Here is an 18616-nt window from a genome sequence, read left to right on the forward strand (position 1 = left end):
CCAGAAAACTTTGTATTAAATCCTTTGCAGGTGACTTGGGATCAAAACCAAGGTTGGAGATCCCAAGCACTTGCTTAGGCGTTCAGAGGAGCGGTCTGTCCAAGGCAGCAGCGTTTTTTGCTTCTTGTTAAAACAATCTTATTGGAAAGCTCTGTCTCCAAGATCTCCTGCGTCTCTCGAATCCAGACCTGCCACAGCATAGCAATTCTACAGTAGCAATAGTAGTCTTTTTTCAGTTACTCAGTTTTTTGCATATGGGATCAGGGTTCTGGGTTCTAGGCCTGCGTTAGGCCTCATTTGCCAAAGAAAATGGTAACCAAGAGAAGATGCCTTCTTACAAGAGAGCTGTCTCCTTTTGTGAAGTGTTTTCTCAGAGATGCTAGTAAAAAAAACCCACCAAAATATTTGCATTATTAATTTTGTTACCCTTTATAAGTTTAAGTTTGAGTTTAATCAGATTTGTATGCTGCCCCTCTCTGCAGACTCGGGGCGGCTCACAGTTCGATGAGTACAAAGAAGAAGAGTGTTTTTCACTTTTCTCCACAGAGGATTATTAAGGATAAATTGCAATTTGGCCTCAGGGCTTGTTGATGGAAACTGAAGTAATAGAAAATCCAGTTCCCTGCATAGAACTGAAAAGGCAGTGGGCAATGGAGAGAGCTGGTAAATTATTAGGCTGTCTCCTGAGAGACAGTCTGTTTTAAGCATTGTAAGCAGGATAATATTGAATGTCAGTTTTGAACTACCAGTAACTCATTTTGTTTATTGTGAAATAATTACAATCTGTAGTCACTGGCTACTGATTTTTTAAGAATGTATTTTTTTTTTATTTTTTTAGACTCTTTAATTCCACTTGAATTTTTGTACAGTTTTAATATCTAATTCTTAAAATAATTATGCAGCTGCATAACTTAATCTCAGGGAAGATTTACTTGATAAATATGAGGCTTTAGGCTATTTTTGTCCACAGAAATGTTCATTTTGTTGCATGCCTGAACAATAATCAGACCGATATAATCAATAAGAATTAATTTTGAATTTGGTGACATTGTGCCTGGATTCAATATTTTACATTAGACGTTGAACATGAACTTTGGAATAAATGATCTCTAGTTATAAAATAGATCACAAGTTGAAAATGTAGATGTGTTTAATTAATATTGCAGATCTGCCAAAGCATAGAGATACAGATATCGGTGATCCTTGATTGACAATAGTTCATTTAGTGACCATTCCAAGTAAAAAAGTAACTTCTTTATGGCATTCTCCGGAGAGGCCAGGATGTGGTAGCTCTAGTGCTCCAGCTCTATGACTGAGTTGTAATATTTAGGATCGCCTCCCTGCTAACGGTCCAGTTCTCCAACTCAGTCCTAGGTCTTGAAGGATGCTTTGGAGATTTCTCCTCAGCCTTTTCTGTTAGGATTGGTAGTGGATAAAAGATCCCTGCTAGTTTTTTTTTCCCAAAGAGACCTTGTTTAGCTTCTCCTTGGATCATAGACTCTGTCAGAGCGATCAGCTGTCCAGCGGTGCTCTCTGTGGCTGCGGATAGTGCCCTCGCCGCTGGGATTGTTGGAGGCTACCTTCAGGATTGGTTGTTTAGGCCTCGCTTTTGGTGCTTGTGGTCCGGCCATGGCCTCTTGGCTCTCCAGCGAAGTGGATTGCAGCTTCGACTGGGTGGTCAGCCATTTTGGAGCAGTTTTTGCTCGAAAGGAAAAAAAATGACAGTTTAAAAAATCAAGCCTCTGAGGTTTGCGACTGTTTTTCACACTTACGACCATTGCAGCATCCCCATGGTCACATTCAGTTGCTTAGCAACTGATTTGTATTTATGACGGTTACAATGTCCCGGGATCACATGATCGACCTTTTTATACAAACAAAATCAATGGGGGAGCCAGATGTACTTAACAATTGTGTTATAATAATTTAACAATTGTAGCGTTTCACTTAATAACTGTGGCAAGAAAGGCTATAAAATGGGGCAAAACTCACTTAACAAATGTCTCACCTAGCAACAGAAATGTTGGGCTCAATTGTGGTCCTGTCAATATCTGTGTACTTAATTCATTTTTTATTAAAGCTGTTGATTACTTTTACTACTAATTCTGTTTAATTCATTGAGCAAATATTGTACTGGATCTCTTTGCTGTCATTTCTGAGTTATCTGTATCACAGGGCCTAAAAAACCAGTTCCCCCCCCCCCACCCGTTTTTGTGCTAGTCTATAATGGAGACTTTGCTAGTGACTGGCTGCAGTTAAACAATTTTAAAACATATGATGCCATTAGGAATTCAGTCAACATAATTATTCTGTGAGTTTGGAATATATTTTTGACATAGTCCACCAAAAGAAAAATAATAATCAAACTTTCTATTATATTAGAAATCTTACTTATTTCTGATAAAGATAGTAAAAATTTTAGTAACATTTTAAAAAAACTAATATTTTTTAAAAATAAAACTTATATTTTTAATCAATTTATATACTACTTTTTATAAAACAGGCAACTTCACCCCAGTTGGTAAATGAAAAATTGAAAATATTGAATAGACAATGCCTACATCTATCTTCTTTATTTAGATAGATTTAGATAAGTTTGTTTTTTCTGTTCCAGATTGCTTCATAATTGTAAAGGAATTATGCTATAGAAAGATAATACAGGTACTTGCTTTATACCATCCAAAGAAACAAATATTGTTAAGTTATACTACTATTTCAATGAGTTCTGAATCAAATATTAAATACAGTGGTACCTCAAGATACGAACCCCTCGTCTTACGAACAACTTGTGATACGAACCCGGGGTTCAGAAAAATTTTGCCTCTTCTTACGAACTTTTTTCGAGTTACGAACCGGCTTTCGGAGACTGCTGGGAAGCCGCGCGGCTGTTTTAAAAGGTGACAGCCGGACGGTGGGGCTTCCCAGAAGCCTCCCGAACGCCGGTTCGTAACTCGGACAAAGTTCGTAAGAAGAGGCAAAATTTTTCTGAACCCCGGGTTTGGTTCGGGAGGTTGCTGGGAAGCCCCCCAGCCCGGCTGTCACCTTTTAAAACAGCCGCGCCGCTTCCCAACTGTCTCCTGAAGCCGAACGTGGAAGTTCGGCTTTAGCGTTCGGCTTCAGGAGACAGCTGGGAAGGGGTGCGGCTGTTTTAAAAGGTTGCAGCCGGCCTGGGGGGCTTGCCAGCACCCCCCTGAACCCGGGTTCGGGGGGGCTGGGAAGCCCCCCAGGCCGGCTGCGACCTTTTAAAACAGCCGTGCTGCTTCCCAGCTGTCTCCCGAAGCCGAACGCGGAAGTTCGGCTTTAGCGTTCGGCTTCAGGAGACAGCTGGGAAGCGGCGTGGCTGTTTTAAAAGGTCGCAGCCGGCCTGGGGGGCTTGCCAGCACCCCCCCGAACCCCAAACCCGGGTTCGGGGGGGGTGCTGGGAAGCCCCCCAGGCCGGCTGTCACCTTTTAAAACAGCCACGCGGCTTCCCAGCAGTCGCCGAAAGCCGTTTTTTTGCGGGGGTTTTTTTGGTTGCACGGATTAATTGACTTTACATTGTTTCCTATGGGAAACAATGTTTCGTCTTACGAACCTTTCATCTTACGAACCTCCTCCTTGCACCTATTAAGTTGGTATCATGAGGTATTACTTTATCTTACTATGTTTCTAGTGTAATTAATGCAATCAGCATGTTTTTTGAATGAATCATCCTTGATTTTTTTTTTTTAAAGAAACTGGTATTGTGGAAGCATACTTGTCAGGTAACTACATTATGCTGAACTCCTCCAATAATTTGATCTTGACACAGAGAATTGAAAATAATGTAAAAAGGCAATGCTTGTTCCAAAAATATTGCTTACACCAGTAATGGCAAACCTATGGCATGCATGCCAAAGATGGCACATGAAGCCATATCTGAGGGTATGCAAGGCATTGTCTTATGTCAGCTCCAGCACACATGATTATTGGCCTTCTTTTTGGCCATATTCGCTCTACCCAGGCTTTAGGAAAGCCTTCTGAAGCCTGGGGCCAGTGAAAACGGACCAACCAGATATTCACTTGTGTGCATAATCTCCAGCCTCCTTTTCGCTGTCAGAGGTTTTTAGGAACTTCTTCAGCTTTGGACAGTTGCAGCCAGGCCTCCTAAACCTTAATCCATTTCTTCTGCAGTCGGCAAGGCTTTCCTGAAGGCCTCTGCAGCTGATAACAGAACTCTGGATCAATCAGGAGCTTTGTTATCGGCTACAGAGGCCTCCAGGAAAGCTTTGCTGGCTGCAGAAGAAATCGATCAATAGCAATAGCATTTAGATTTCTATACCGTTTCACAGTGCTTTACAGCCTTCTCTAAGTGATTTACAGAGAGTAAGCATATTGCCCCAAACAATCTAAGTCAGTGATGGTGAACCTTTTTTTCCTCAGGTGCCGAAAGAGTATGTGTGTGTGCCATTGTGCATGCCTAAGTACCCACACCCATAATTCAATGCCTGGGGAGGGCGAAAACACCTTCCCCCACCTCCTGGAGGCCAGAAATGGCCAGTTTCCCAACTTCCAGTGAGGCCAGTAGGCTCATGTTTTGCCTTCCGGCTTCAAAGTCTTCCTTGGAGCCGAGGGAGAGTAAAAACGCCTTCCCCCATCCCTCCGGAGGCTCTCTGGAAGCCAAAAACGCTCTCCCAGAGCCAAAAATCAGCTGGCCAGCGCACACATGCACATTGGAACTGAGCTAGGACCATAGCTCAGTTCCATCACTGATCTAGGTCTTCATTTTAACGACCTTGGAAGGATGGAAGGCCGAGTCAACCTTGAGCCTACTGAGATTCAATATGCTAAACTGCTGGCAGCCGTTGATCAGCAGAAGTAGCTTGCAGTACTGCACTCTAACCACTGCACCACCAAGGCTCTTAGGTGTGCAAGGCCTGCTGGCAACTATCTGAAGGTAAGTGGTAGGGCATCTCCACTTCTGTTTTGTTTCCGAACTTCCAGTTGGCCCCATTGGGCCATTTTTCGCTGTCTCCAGGCTTCAGAAGCTTTCCTGAACCCTTGTGAGAACAGAAAACGGCCCAATGGGCTTACCAGAAGTTTCAGTATCACCTGTACGCATGCGCAGGGGATAGTGCAGGAGATGTGTGCATGCATTGGGAGGGCATTGTATTATGCATATGCCCCCCCCCACGTGCACGCTATTGTACACACATCTGAGCCAAAAAAGGTTTGCCATCACTGGCTTATACTTGAACTTTGTCATTATTTCTCTTTTCAAGGTTGCCTCATTTCTTTCTATACTTCATGGAGATTAAAAAACATTTCCTTCCACATTTTTCAGTGCCAGAGAGATAGGTTTTAAGATACTATCAGATATTTAATGAGTGTGTATAACTCCATATTAATAACATTGACTTTGTCAGGGCATTTATATGTTTGTACCGTATTTTGATAATAAATTGCTATCTAAATAGGGCGGTTTGTAATGTTGGGAATCCAAACAATTCACGGATGTATTCCACTGGAAATCTTATCAGAAAATTAATTGAAGCAATTACTGTAGAGGTATTTTGCATTGTCTGGTTTTGGAGCATTGCATTTAATTGAGCAATCACCGCCCAGAACCCTCTGTGAGGAAGATAGGCAGTGTGTTTGTGTGTGTGAGTGTGTGTATGTAATGCTGTGTAATGCTGCAAAAGTTCAAGAAAATAAGAAATTCTGTTTTGTCTGGGGCATCTTTTACTACTACAGTATTAACAGTGCATGGATTTCCTGGTGTATCTTTTTTATTAGTAAGGAAAATGCTTTCTCCTTTGCTTGAGTGATAAACACATGCAGTGGAATTGTTGTTCCACGTCCCCAGATAACAATTTTCCCTCTAAATTATTTGCATATTTTTCTAAGTACCGGTACTTCCTTAATCTCTTCGTTCAACAATTTCCCAGCAACATTTACTCTTTTGCATGAACAATATTTTGGCACCATGCCAATTAGTCACCGTCTCAATCATACAAAAATAAATTGAGATATTAAAAATAGTGCTTTGCATTAATCTTGGTATAATTTCCCCCTTTTTATTAAAATGTTATCTATATATTGACCTGAAGAAGTTCCTTTCTGTTTTGTTTACTGGCATACTATGTAAATATGTAGATGGTGCATTGTTATCAGATACATGTAAAGGTATCCATTACAGTATTTAGAGACATTTAAGATTATCTGGTTAGGCAACCATCAACCTATGTCAGAGAAATTAATTCAGTTGTGCATATTGCATTGAAGAAAATGGGCATTAAGATGAATATCTGCCTGTTTTATTTATCTCTATTAAATTATAATGAATAAGTTATGTTCAAACAGAAGAGAGCAACCAGAATGATAAAGGGACTGGAAACCGAAACATAGGAAATGTTGCAGGAAGTGGGCATGGATAGTCTAGCAAAGAGGAGGTCCAGGGAGGACATGATAGCAGTCTTCAAATACTTGAGGGGCTGCCATAGAGAGGAGGGGGTCTCACTATTTTCCAAAGTACCACGGGGCCAGACAAAGAGCAATGGATGGAAGCTGACCAAAGAGAGATTCAACCTAGAAATAAAGAAGAACTTTCTGACGAAGAAAGCAATCAACCAGTGGAACGGCTTGCCAGCAGAGATTGTGAACGCCCCAACACTAAACACCTTCAAAAAGAGATTGGACTGCCATTTGACTGGGATGGCATACTGTCTCCTGCTCAAGAAGGGGTTGGACTAGATCAGGGGTCCCCAACCACCGGGCCGCGGACCAGTACCGGGCCGCGGGGCATGTTGCACCGGTCCGTGGAGTCAGCAGCTGCCAGTCCTCCTGCCGCCGCCCCCTCCCTCCAGTGCTTTATCTCCCGCTGGGAAAGAGGCCTTGGGAGGCAGGTTCTGCCGGCCACAGGGCGATGGACGGGACAGAGGGGCAGGAAGGACCGGGAGGCTCAAGCCTCTTTTGGCTTCTGCCGTGGCACGCCTTTGCGTTTTTGGCTGGGGGGGGAGGCAGGAGGGCCTGCCTGACCCCCTCCCTCCAGCGCTTTACCTGCCGCCGGGCAAGAGAGTTTGGGAGGCAGGTTCTGCCGGCCACAGGGCGATGGCGGGAAAGAGGGGCGGGAAGGACCAGCACCCCCATGCTTAATCCCGCCCCCAACCACACCCCTTTCCGCCCCCACCGGGCCATAGAAAAATTGCCTTGCTGAAACTGGTCCCTGGTGGAAAAAACGTTGGGGACCACTGGACTAGATGACCTGCAAGGTCACTTCCAACTCTAATAATAAATAAAAAATAGAAACATCAAGAATTAAAAGCTGCTTGAGAAACCTCTAAGAAAAAGACTGGACATGGTACAAGGGAAAAAATATATCAATGAGAAGGACAGTCCTCTGTGTTTGAACATGCTGCTTTTGACATTTTCAAAAGAGGAACAAGTATACTTTATTTGGCAATCAGGCCTTATGTTTATATGTGCATTATTTGCTTTTTGCTTTTACACACAAGTCCATTTTATCCGCAAATACTGCCAAATCTGCCAAAAAAAGCCAACACAGTCCTAGGCTGCATTAACAGAAGGATAGAATCAAGATCAAATTAAGTGTTGATACATTTTTATAATGCCTTGGTATTATATAGGAATACAGCATCTGGCTTTGGTCACCACAATGTAAAAAAGATGTTGGGACTCTAGAAAGAGTGCAGAGAAAAGCAACAAAGAACTCGGTATGTCTAGTTTAATGAAAAGAAGGTCTAGGGGTGACATGATAGCAGCGTTCTGATATCTCAGGAGCTGCCACAAACAAGAAGGAATGAAGCTATTTTCCACAGCATCTGAGGGTAGGACAAAAAACAATGGGTAGAAACTAATCAAGGAGAGAAGCAATGTAGAATTAAGAAGAAATTTTTTGACAGAACAGTTAATCAGTGGAATAACTTGCCTCCAGAAGTAATCAGCAAGAGACTCTGTTTAATAGACTGAGTATCATTCTCAAGTACAGTACTATATTACTTGGGACTTAGTTATAACCATTGATTTTACAAAAAAAAAAAACCCTAAGTGAAATAACAGTATTTAGTAATGAACTCTATTAGATTTTTCTGGTTTCTGCCAGGAAAATCTGGTCTCTTAAGGCAAAAGGCCTATGTTGTAGAAATTATATCTTCAGGCCACTTTTCCATGACCTGAAGCAACTGTTTAAATGTCATCACTGTGTTTTAAATATAGCAGTAGATAATAGTTACCGTAGACTGCTTAAGTTCATTAGATCTGAAAACTTTAATGAAGAACTAAAGTGTACTTTTTATTTCTGATCAATGTCTTTTCTTGTAAAGTCAGTGCTCGTTGTCATCAGTGTCACAAGAAACATACTTTCTGCCAATATATTTTATTGTCTTTGTTACTTCCTGAATGGAGTCTAGAAAATTAGTTTAACATTCAAAACAAATGATTTACAGATGCATGAATGATATTTTTAAGAAATGACCTTGACCAATCCCAATAACTCTCACAACATCTGACTTTTTCTATGGTTAATTTAGAATATTTCAGAGAATGGTATAAAAGCAAACCTACATAATATACTAAATAAATACATATTAGAATTATGTGAGCAAGAAATAGCAAACTTAGAGACTTAAACATGAATAAGCTAGCTCCTTTTGCTAAAGAAGGCAAATAGGCATTTCAAAATGCTGTTTTAAAAGAAAGACAATTCTCTCTTTTACATTAACATTGTTAGATGTAAAATTTATACTGAGGTGGGTATTGACACTGCACAGTTTATTCTGTGCCACCCTGAGGCCTCGGAGAGGTGTGGCATACAAATCCAATTAATAAATAAATATTGGCAAAGTTGTAGCTGAAGGCCACTGATTGATCAGACGTTTAAAACTGTGACTTTGTCAGCCTTTGGTTAGTATATCAATTTTAACACATTTTGTAGCAGCAGACCTTAGAGCCAGTGAAATGTATCTTATCTTCTTGGCGTTAAGCTTCTGTATTATATTGTTCCTTAGGACTACCATTTGTTGGCAGGTGATAGCCTCAACAACACAATGATTGCAGGTCCTGTATTGGGTGACAAAAGAGTTCTGAATACAGTTCCCAGGGTGATTTTAACCAATAAAGCTCCATGTAGGTTGTTCCTGGGTTATCTGTCAGATGTCTCCTTCATCCATCTTGGGTGACTTCAGATTCTGTCCTCCCAAGAGAATGAAGGGTGGGAAATCTAAGAAATGTATTCTCAGTTTCTACTCCCACATTTTGAAATGAGTTGTTCTAAGAAACCAGGAGGGTACCAACTCATATCTGCATTGTGAAACAACTTGTTTTCACAGGGCAAAATGATGGCAATTATTTTGCAGGCACAATTTGAATTTAGTGTTGTAGCTTTTACATTTTATTTTATTTTTTTAATTTTAATTTTTCCAATGTACATATCAATAAACGTTTTTAACAGTACTGTGTCATACATTTTTAAACATTTTAAATAGTCTGATCATTAGTTTTATTAGGATTGTAGAAAGTATTTGGATTTGGGGTTTCTATGCTATTATAGCATTTGAGTGTATGTGTTTGCATACTATTTACAATACAGAGCAAGAGATGTTTGTGATAGATGAATTATTATGGTCATAATAAGCATATTACCCATCCCATTCCTACTAAAATAAACAGTTCTGGAGTTATTTGAAAAGTGCTTCTACATCATCCTGTAGATTCTCCTATGTACAATTTGCAGCTCCCTAAAACAGATTTTGATCCTGCATTTCACCAATAGATATTTTTAATATGCTTAACATTATCCAATACTGGTAACTGTGGCAGTCTAAATATCACAGCAGGGACTGATTAGCTTTTTCAGATCGCTGCCTTTATTCACTGTTTGCAAATCAGCTTAATCCAGTCCTGGAGATCAGGCGTCCTGCTGTGGTTTGAGGTAGTTTCCATTCTTTCTTTGTGTTTACAGTAGCAGAAATTGGGGAGGTGATGAGAACCTGTTTGTGGACCCTTAAAATATCAGTGAAAGCCTGAAAATAAAAATTTAAATATATTTTGGATGGTTGATTTTTATCCATGTCAGCTCGCTTAATGCCATTCTCAGAAAAAATTAGATGCAGTGGTGCATCATTATTTGTTGCTAGAATCGTATGTCAGCAAAAGTACATGTATGTTAGGATTCCAGTATGAATATCTAGAAAAACTAGTGTCCCAATTAGTAACTGTTCATATTCTCCGGTACATTGTTACGCTTACTAAATACTTTATTTTATTTGCTAGCAGAAAAAGACAATTGGTTATTTCTCTACAAGGTCAGTTTTCAGAATACTGTAGTAGAGGATTTTTAGTTTTTGCATTTGATTTTTTTTTTTATTCAGTAAAATAAGTTTTCATATTATATAGGGTTCTTCCGAATTTGGCCTACCAGATTTGATTATAGTTAAGATTAAATGCCATGCTTTGACTTTTGTTAAGATTGAAAAACAGGCTAAGACTCTTATTAAAGCAAATAAACAGTGAAATGATAGCCAATAATGTCATTGGATACATATATACCTCTTTCAAAAAAGTGCATTTATCACAACTCTTTCCATTCCTCAAACCATGGCTGACTTCTGTTTCCTTTCAAATGCTATCAGAAGCTTCTGAATAAACTTATTTCCCCCAAAAAAGTCAACTGACACTATCTTGTTTTATTCTACCGAAATGTATTTGTTTGATAGAGTCGTGGTATAGGGACAGAAATGATGGTTTTTAAGAAACCATTGAAACACATTAACAAAGGTAACAAACATTTTGGCAAATTGTGTTGATGCCTTTCTAGACGTCTTTTAATTGCCCCTATTTAATTTTCCAGTTTAAACTTGGAAGAGAATGCAGGTAAAAAGCCTCTCCAACATCATTCTCCTCAGTAGAAGTGAATGTTATTTGTGACAAATGTATGGGGTTTTTTGTTTGTTTTGAGATGAGGATTTTGGGAGGGGGGTTTGAACACTCCTTGCAACTTTTACCACTCAGAAATAATTCCTTTTCTTTGTTTCATGAATTAGAAACAATGAGGAAAAGCTGAAGTCTGCTTAGGCCAGGTGTTTCTTGTTGGCAGGCTGTTCTCTAATGACTCTGGCTCTCATACAGCAGCTGCCTGCTAGTCTCTTTTGTATGGGCTATTGTTGTAGCACACCCCTTATTATTACACATGCTGCCAGGGGCAGACCTAAGAATGACATCAGCTCGCTTCCCTTAGAAATCTACAAACCTGACGTAGGGTGGAGAGTTTGCCGTGCATCTGCCTGGCCAACTAATTGTGAGCCTTTCCTGCTCTGTGATTGGTGGCTCTTCTGATCAGCAATAGGTTAAGCAAAAACCTATTCCATCTGGCCAACCATTCATTGTTCTGTTCGCCTGCCTGGAAGTTTGAAGCTTAAAGTTGTATTAAGGAGTATTTGGGAACTGCTGCAAAACACTTGTGCTTGTTATAATTTGTGCTGGCGAGAAGGTAAGCATTTGTCTTTAGGCATGTGGTAATTTTCAGATTTAGCAATTTACTCTTTTGCAGTTTGGGTTTAAAGTGCAACATCCGTGGAAAGAAACTTTGTAAAAACTATAACTTCAAACAATATTTAAGCATACATTTACATAAAAAATGTTATAGAAATGGATACTAGTGCAAATCTCAAATCAACTGATGTAATTTTGAATAGCATTTAGCAGCCTGAGATTAAATAACTAACAAACTTAAGTAATTTGTTTGATAGAATGAGCAAGTCGTTGAAAAGGTGGGAAAGATGTCAGATCACTGTTTAAGGGATGAATTAAAGTTAATCTGATTTCCTCATCTGTTACACAATCCAACTCCATTAAGGTCAAAAGATATTTTGACATTAATGTTCCGAGAGTGCTGCAACTTATAGCTTGTGCTATATTAATTCTGGGAATTTCAATTTGGTTTCTATAATTTGTTCTCAAGTTTCAAGATGAGAGTAGAGAAAAAAGGATCAATTGGAAAGAAATGGAGGCACTGAACTGGTTAAAAAAGAGGTTTGCATTTCTACCACATGCCCTATTGTGTGAACATATGCATAAGTCTATTGAAAGTTTTCAGAAGATGGGCAGGCCACCAGTTGCTGATCTCCCGCGGTTCCAGTAGACATCTGTTGCCCCAGAGCATTAACCAATCTGTTCAAGTGGACATCTTTCCTTTGTTAGCATGAGGACTGTTGTCTGCAGTATTCTCTGAGTAATTAAATACTTAAAAGTCCTCAACATGTTGCATACTGTATTCATTATTTTGATTTATAACTTACAGTCTTTCAATATTTATATTACTTTCCTTATATTCTAATTGTAATCTGATTGAAAATTCAGATCTCGTGGCCATGTAGCATCTCATTCAAGATATAGTCATGATATAGTCTTGCTATTGAGAATAGTTGCAAAATTTGGCATATACAATCCAAATGCTGTAAAATGCTGACTATCCTATTAGTGATTTTTTTTTTTGCCTCAGGGCAGAAATTTTCATAGATGATATGATCTCTGTGTGTTGGATAAAAATAATCAGCGGAACTCATGTAAATTCTTGTTTGGATTAAATCACACGTTAGTAAGACCCCTTTCAGTGCATTATTTAAAAGATTAAGTATGATTCTCCGTACTGAAGGAGCGGGTCCAGCAGTCACATGGGTTGCTCATGTCCAATCCGGTGGAACTGAGCCTAGTATTAAAAAAGCTTGCCGGATCCGCCCCTTCCCCAGAATTCGCTCAGTTCGCATATCCTGCGGTTGTATGTGATAGCTCGTTCAACATTCTAACACCTTCCCTTCGATCTTTCCTTCAAAAAAAGTAGTAAGATTTATTGTCTTTATTTTATTACTTGCACTATTTGCGCCAGCCGTTTTAAAAAGGAAAAAAAGTAAAAGGCGGCTAGGCTTTTTTACTTGGGAGAAGTTGCGGTTTCGTTTTCCCCCGGCGGTTTTGCCGGTTACGATTCCTGCGGCCGCTTGTGGATTCTTCTAATCCCTTGGCCTGGAGGTCCTGGTGCAAGTATTTATCATTGGATTATTGCTTATTTATTGTATAAAAATATATTTAAGGGCTTATAAAATACCTCCTGCGGAGTGGGACGCCTCTAGTCTCCTGGACTTAGTCGATCGCTTTTCCCTTAACAAATTCTACGAAGCGATTTTTTGGCGCGAAGGCCTTCGCGCCCTTTCTTAAAATATCTAGGCCTCTCGTGTTGGCCTTCTGCCAGCCGCGTAGGCCTCAGTCCACCGCGTGGATCCGGGAGCGGGCCTTGGGGGTCCCAGGCTAAATTCTCCACCGGCCTAGCCTCCAACCAGAGTGCCTTGGTTTTACTTAATTGCAAAGTTTAGGGAGGCTGGCCCCGCTGGATTTGGGGGCACGAACTCTGGGTTTGCCCAGATTGTCCTCACGTTTCAGCAGCTTCGAGGCCTCGAAGCAGGATCCATTCCTCTTGGGAAGTCCTTGAAATCTTCTCCTTATAATTTAGTTATTGGCTCAGCCTTGTCTTCTGTTAATTGTCAGACTATGGCTACTTTTCCCAAGAGAGGCACAACTAAAGGTCCCAGAGAGGCCAGGCCTACAGGCGATGAGATTACTAGTATCCCCCAGGCCTCTTCCTCCTCTCCTCCAGGGGCCCGCCCCTCGACCAAGGTCACCAGGGCCGAGAAGAGAAGGGACCTAGCCCTACAAAAGATTCATGATAAATCAGCAAAACGTTTGAAAGTGCAGGCCCAAGTAATCAGTAGTCAAGACCCACCAGAGGCCTCTAGTCTGCCTCCTTCTGGGGTCCCTGTGTTATCTCTGGATGAGCCAAACCTAGACAGACCCCAACCTAACCTATGGGGCATAGGTCCAGAGGAACCAGATATTATGGAAGATTCCCCCCAGCCAGGATCCTCCCAGGCCTTTAGGAATTCTTCTGCCATTTCTGCTGATATTTCCAGTTTACCTCCTGAGTTCCAATCTATTTTTGCTGTGTTGTCCAAAGCCATTGATGCCAAACTCTCCTCCATCAATGAGCTTCCTTTACCTCTTCCTCCTTCTCGTTCCTCCCGTCCCTTGGGTTCTTCCCCAGCGGTCAGAGCTCCTATTCAGGATGACTCAGAGTCCTCCCAAGATGAATATGAGGATGTAGAGGAGGATGAAGACCCTTTCCAGGGCTTATCAGAGGATGAGGAATCCCAAATAAAGGTCCCTCCTCCTATTACTATTTTCCCTTCTCAACTATTCAAATCTCTCCTCCTCAAAGCTAGAATTTCTACGGGATTAGCGGCCCAGGAGAAACAAGCCTCCACTTCCACTGATCCCCCGGAGGAGAATTTACCTTACTTCACAGAGGAACAGGAGGATAACGAGGTAATCCCTATGCCTAAATTATTTAAAGATGCCTTACTTAAACAGTGGGATTTTCCAGCCTCTGGCCTTAATCCCTCTACCAAGGACAGAAAGTTGTATAAACTCTCCTCTTCCTATGAAGAGCTTCTATCTTTTCCCAAACCAGATGAACCTGTCAAAATTCTTCACTCGGCAGCGGCTGTGCCAGGCGAGGCGGAGGAAGTCCTCCGTCCAGAGGACAAGCGCATCGAGCAAATGCTCAAAAGAGGATTCTCCGCTGATTCCTGGGCCATTAAAAGTTCTGCAGCAGCCTCCTTCTTCTCCAGAGCCATGCTGCTGTGGCTTCGCCAACTTCAACAGCACATTCCTCCAGATGACTTGAGAGGTCAACAAGACTTCAACAAGGTCTTTGCAGCTGCCCAGTACGTGGCTGATGCCACCTTACAATCTACTAGATTTTCTGCTAAGTCTATTGCAGCCTCTACAACGGCAAGAAGACTCCTATGGATTCGCCCTTGGCAAGCGGGAGTTCGCCAAAAGTGGCAGTTATCCCAGGGCCCCTTAAAGCGCGACCTTCTCTTCGGTGATCTTCTGGACCCTCTCCTCACGGAGACCACAGACAAGAAGAAGGTTTTGGGTCCAACCACAAAAAAGGTTACTAAAACGCAGTCCTTTCGTCGCCCAGGGCGCCAGCAAGATCAAGCGGCTTCCTATCAGAGATCTCCAGGTCAGTATTCCCCCCGCTTTCGTTCCCAAGGTAGGAACTCCAGGGGTAGGGGTTTTCGTTTCCAAAGGGGAGCTGCCTCTAACAGGGCTTCAAAAAAACCTAGATGGTAACCTTTCCTCCATTCCCATAGGGGGTCGCCTAGCTCATTTCGCTGCAAATTGGCGTCTCACCTCCAAGGACCCTTGGGTCATTGACACTGTTCAAACAGGCCTTCTTTTAGAATTTATTTCTCCTCCCCCTAAACGTTTTATTTCCTGCCCTTCGCCCAGGTCATCCTCAGATTGTAACCGTATGGAGGAGGCCATTTCTCATCTATTGTCCATTAGAGCCATTCAGCCGGTCCCTTCCGGTCAGAAGGGCCTAGGTTTTTACTCCATCCTATTTATGGTTCCAAAGTCCTCCGGAGGTTGGAGAGCCATTTTGGATTTAAAGAAACTAAACCTATTCATCAAATATAGGAAGTTTAAAATGCACTCCTTGTCTTCTATTTTGGCCGCCATTCACTCGGGAGATTTCATGGTCTCCTTAGACCTCACTGAGGCCTACCTTCACATTCCTATAGCCAAATGCCACAGAAAATTTTTACGTTTTTCCTTTCAAGGCAGGCATTTCCAGTATAGGGCGATGCCATTTGGCCTTTCCTCGGCCCCTCGGGTCTTCACAAAGCTCTTGGGGTCCCTGGCGGCCTATATCCGGGCGTCTCCCATCCACATTTTATGTTATCTTGATGATATTTTAATTCATGGGAACTCCCTAGAGAGAGTGAAATCAGACCTTTCTGTCACCATGTCAGTCCTTCAGGACCATGGGTTTTCCATTAACTTTGAAAAAAGTCACCTCCAACCTTCCACTTCCATTCCTCACCTGGGAGCCATTATTGATTCAAAATCTTCCCAGGTTTTTCTCTCTCCCGAGAGAAAACTCAGTATTGTGGAGTTAATTTCTAACATTTTATCTAATCCTTCAGTATCCATAGTTACTCTATCTTCCCTTTTGGGGAAGATGGTGTCATGCATAGGCATCATTCCCTGGGCTCGCCTTCATGCTAGGGAACTCCAGTGGCTTCTGTTGCCTTTTCAGAGATCGGGGCACAGCAACTCAAATCGACGCATCGTCATTCCACTGAGTGTTCGCAGATCCTTCAAGTGGTGGAAGTCTCCGGCCATGGACAGAGGATCCCCGTTCAGGTGCCCGGATCAATTTGTCATCACCACAGATGCCAGTCTATCGGGATGGGGCGCCCACGCCCAGGGGATGATAGCCCAGGGCACGTGGTCCCCGGAGGAAGCTTCCAGGCCAATAAATTGGCTAGAGTTAAGAGCCGTCTCCCTGGCTCTGAAGCATTTCTCTCCTCGCATCCCCAACCGGCACGTTCTCATTCTCACCGACAACATTGCCACAAAAAGCCATATCTGCAGGCAAGGGGGCACGAGATCCAAGGCTCTCATGAGGGAGGCCCTCAAGCTGGGCCTTTGGGCGGAAAAACATCTCCAGTCGCTCCTAGCCGATCACATCTCGGGGAGTCTCAACATCCAGGCGGATTGGCTATCCCGAGCAACGATAGACCCAGGAGAGTGGAACCTCCATCAAGACCTGTTCCATCAAATCACCCTCAGATTCGGCCTACCAGTCCTGGATCTCTTCGCGACCAATGCGAACGCCCAACTCCCTCGCTTCTATTCCAGATTTCCATCCCCGGGAGCGGAAGCGATCAATGCCCTCCGGAGTCCATGGCCTCCAGGCCTACTCTATGCATTTCCTCCAATTCCAATCCTCCCGGACGTGATTCACAAGGTCCTCACCGAGAGGGCCCGAGTAATCTTAATCGCCCCTCATTGGCCCCGCCGGCCCTGGTTCGCAGATCTCCAACAGCTGTCCGTCCAGGACCCTTGGCGACTCCCCGTTTCGGGGGATATGCTGCGGCAGGGGGCCTCTTTCCATCCAGACCCGGAGCGGTTCCACCTCACCGCCTGGCTGTTATCAGGAGAGATTTAGAACTGCGTGGGCATGACCCCGATTCAGTGGAGGTCTTTCTAAAGGCCAGAAGGGGCTCGACCAATCGAATCTACGACCACACGTGGTCCAAGTTTCACCAGTGGTGTCTTCAGGAAGGTCTCTCCCCTCTGTGCATCCCCATACACAGAATTATTTCCTTCCTTATGCAAGGTTTCCATAAAGGACTCTCCACCAGCACCCTCCGGCGTCATCTGGCAGCCATCTCATCTGTCCTAGGGGGCCCCCGCAGACAGCCTCTCCGATCCTTCCCTGAAGTTCAGGAATTCCTCAAGGGCATAGCCAACCTCAGACCTTCCAAGGTCCACAGGTATCCATCCTGGGACTTGCCACGGGTTCTCCACTCCCTCACGCAGGCACCATACGAACCCCTAAAATCGGCGTCCCTCAGGTACCTATCCTTTAAGGTAGCCTTCCTGGTGGCTATTACCTCTGCCCGACGCATTTCGGAGCTGGCTGCCCTCTCAATCAGGCAGGACCTTTGTCAATTCCATCAGGACAAGGTAGTCTTGCGACTGGACCCCACCTTCTTACCCAAGGTCAGTTCCATGTTCCACAGATCTCAGGATATTGTCCTACCTTCCTTCTGCCTCCAACGAGACCATCCCTTGGCAATTAGATGGCACACCCTGGATCTCACCAGAGCGCTGAGAATATATATCCAACGCACAGGACCCTTTCGGAGGTCAGAAGCACTTTTTGTAGCCTATCATCCCAGAGTCATGGGGGCCAAAGTGTCTTCAACAGTAATAGGCCGTTGGATCAGAGGGACTATATCTAAGGCCTATGAGTCGGCCTCCCTCTCAGTTCCAAGGAACATCACTGCGCATTCCACCAGGAGCGCAGCCACCTCGGCCGCTTGGGCGACTCAAGCCCCGTTGGAGGAGGTCTGCAAAGCAGCCACTTGGGCCTCGCCAAATTCCTTCATCAGGCACTACAAAATTGATTCTTACGCTTCAGCGGACGCTGCCTTCGGCAGAAGGGTACTCCAATCCGTTATCTCACACGATAGCAAGCTAATCCCACCCTAGGGACCATCTATTGGGTATGTCCCATGTGACTGCTGGACCCGCTCCTTCAGTACGGAGAATAGGCGTTGATTGCTTACCTGAACGCCTCTTCTCGTACGGTGAGCGGGTACAGCAGTCACTTCCCGCCCTTGTATGTGTCTTCTTTACCTTTCTATCTCTTTCTTCCTCTAACAATGAGAGTTGAACACTACAGAGCTTCACAACTGAGCCTAGTCTATGGATTCGCGAATTCTGGGGAAGGGGCGGATCCGGCAAGCTTTTTTAATACTAGGCTCAGTTCCACCGGATTGGACATGAGCAACCCATGTGACTGCTGTACCCGCTCACCGTACGAGAAGAGGCGTTCAGGTAAGCAATCAACGCCTATTTTCCATTGCGAAATACGAGTAGCTTTTATTTGTTACTTAAAGAAAATTATTGTGCCTCTAGTTTATTTGTACTATACAGCACAACAGATGTTCTCTTCAAAACTACATTTCTACTTTTAACCGCAACTCTAAATATTTCATAAGAACCAATA

The 18616-nt window shown here is 43.1% G+C and overlaps 1 protein-coding gene across 4 annotated transcripts in view; it reads left to right on the forward strand.

Annotated features, from left to right (window-relative positions):
• The window catches only part of ZC3H12C (zinc finger CCCH-type containing 12C), a 52740-nt gene that overhangs the window by 12947 nt on the left and 21177 nt on the right, over positions 1–18616 (forward strand). Inside the window, exon 1 of one of the 4 annotated variants that reach the window (XM_070749749.1) lies at positions 11385–11464. The exons of the other annotated variants lie outside the window; for them this stretch is intronic. The gene's annotated coding sequence lies outside the window, so the exon portion shown is untranslated. Of the gene's footprint in view, positions 1–11384; positions 11465–18616 lie in introns of those variants that run through there. 4 annotated transcript variants of the gene reach the window in all.

The sequence above is a fragment of the Erythrolamprus reginae genome, chromosome 4, assembly GCF_031021105.1.
Source record: "Erythrolamprus reginae isolate rEryReg1 chromosome 4, rEryReg1.hap1, whole genome shotgun sequence".
In the NCBI taxonomy this organism is placed as follows: domain Eukaryota; kingdom Metazoa; phylum Chordata; class Lepidosauria; order Squamata; family Dipsadidae; genus Erythrolamprus; species Erythrolamprus reginae.